Consider the following 2,774-nt stretch of genomic DNA (forward strand, 5'->3'; position numbering starts at 1 on the left):
TAGAAAAACTAATCTCCAACTTTATTTGGAAAGGAAAGAGGCCCCAATAGCTAAAGCAATATTGAAGAACAAGAACAAAGTAGAAGGCCTCCCATTTCCCAATCTCAAAACTTATTGTATATCCACAGTAATCAAAACAGCTTGGTACTACTGGTTCAACGACAGACATGTAGACTGATGGAATAGAATTGAGAACACAGAAGTAAATCCGTCCACTTATGGACAGCTGATCTTGGACAAAGGGTTGGAGTCCATTCATTGGGGAAGAAACAGTCTCTTTAACAAATGATGCTGGCAAAACTGAATTTTCATTTGCAGAAAAGTGAAACTGGATCCATACCTCACACTGTACACAAAAACAAACTAAAAATGGATCAAAGATCTCCACGTTATAGCTAAAACTATAAAGTTTCTGGAAGATAACATAGGGACAAATCTAGGGGTCCTAATTTTTGGCATAAATAGATTTTCAAACACAACTAAAAATGTACAAATGGTAGAAGATAAATTAGACAATTGAGACTTCTAAAAAATTACTTATGCTCATCAAAAGACTTCTTCAAAAGAGTAGAAAGAGAAACTACAGACGGGGAAAAAAAATTTTGGCAACGACATATCTAACAAGGGTCTAATCTCTAAAATATATTAAAACTTCAACAACTCAGCAACAAAAAGACAAACAATTCCAATCAAAAAATGGGCAAGGTCATGAACAGACACTTCACCAAAGAAGACATTCAGGCAGCTAACAAACACATGAGGAGATGCTCACGATCATTAGCCGTTAGAGAGCTGCATATCAAAACTACAGTGAGATACCATCTCACCCCTGCAAAAATGGCACTGATCAAAAAACAAAACAAACAGACAAAAACAGAAAACAACAAATGCTGGTGAGGTTGTGGGGAAATTGGAACTCTTATACACTGCTGTGGGGTTATAAGATGGTACAACCGCTATGGAAAACGATATGATGCTTCTGCAAAAAGCTAGAAATAGAAATACCTTATGATCCAGCAATCCCACTCCTAGGTATATATGCTAGAGCTATAAGAGCAGTGACATGAATAGACATATTCACACCCCTGTTTGTTGCAACATTATTTACCGTAGCAGAAAGATGGAAACAACCTAAGTGCCCATCAATGGAGGAGTGGATAAACAAATTGTGTACATTCATACAATGAAATACTACACAACTATAAATAATAATGATAAGTCTGTAAAACACATAATGGATGAATCTGGAGGACATTATGCTGATGAAATAAGTCAATCACAAAAGGTCAATTATTGTTTTGTCCCACTCTGATAAAAAGCCAAGAATAAGTATACATACAGAAATCAAAATTCTTTGATGATTACCAGGAATGTAAGGGGAAGGAAGGAAGAATCACTTGCTAGATAGTAGACACTTAGTATTTCTGGTGATGGGAAAGGCAATACACAATATAAGGGAAGTCAGCACAACTTGACCAAGGTAAATGAAAACACTAAGAGGTACGCAAGAATAAAAGACAATTTCGGTAAATGTTATACACAAATATGCGACAACAGTAACAACAACCAAAAAATATGTGTGTGGTTACAGGGGTAAATATGTATGCTATATATGTTTAGGAAGATATATGTGAGTACATGTACAGGCATATATAGGTATATTTGTAGGCATAAGTATACACGTTTGGTTGTGCTACATATATATTCATATATATAATAAAGCACATAAGGGAACAGTTATGAAGACCTCCTAGACATATCCAAATACCTTGCTGGATTGGTTTACTGGGTTAAAGGGCTTGGGACCATAGTCTTCTGGGACAACTCAGTCAATTGAAATAACATAGTTCATAAAGACAATGTTTTATATCCTAGTTTGGTAAGTAGCGTCTAGGGTCTTCAAAGCTTGTGTGCAGCCATCTAAGATACAACTATTGGTCTCTTCCCATCTGGAGTAAAAGAAAATGAAGGAAACCAAGACCCAAAGAAGAAATTAGTCAAAGGATTAATAGCCAACATGAACCATCATTGCTTCTTCTAGCCCGAGACCAGAAGAACTAGATGGTTCCTGGCTACCACTACTGGCCATTCTGATCAGGGACTCAAGAGAAGGTCCTGGAAAGAATGGGAGAAAAATGCAGAACTCAAATTCCTAAAAAGAACAGACTTACTGGACTGAAAGAGACTAGAGGAACCCCCAGACTATCCCCCTATTCCTTTTTTAACTTGGAACTGAAGCCACTCCTGCAGGTCTCCTTTCAGCCAAATAATAGATTAGCTTATAAAATAAACAATATCACTCATGAGGAACGTGCTCCCTTAAACAATCAACTATACGAGATTGAATGGTCTACATTTACCCAAAAGCAAAGACAAGAAGGCAAGAGGGGCAGGGAAGCTAGATAAACAGAAACAACACAAACAGAATGGAAATGATCAGAATGTTGACACATTGCAAAAATTGTAACCAATGTCGTGGAACAATTTGTGCAAAAATTGTTAAATGGGAACCTAGTTTGCTGTGTAAACTTTCACTTAAAATACAATAAAATACTTTTTAAAAAGTCAAAGAAAAAAAAAGAAAGTGAAAAGAGAACCCACAGAATAAGAGAAAATATTTGCAATAAGATATCTGTTGAGGGACTTGTATTCAAAATACATAAAGAACATTTACATCTCAATAACATAAAAACAAATAAAACAATTTAAAAATGGGCCAAGGATATGAATAGACATTTTCCCAAATAAAATGTACAAATGCCACATGAAAAGAT

The sequence above is a fragment of the Trichechus manatus genome, unplaced genomic scaffold (genome assembly GCF_000243295.1).
Source record: "Trichechus manatus latirostris isolate Lorelei unplaced genomic scaffold, TriManLat1.0 scaffold00492, whole genome shotgun sequence".
Classification (NCBI taxonomy): Eukaryota; Metazoa; Chordata; class Mammalia; order Sirenia; family Trichechidae; genus Trichechus; species Trichechus manatus.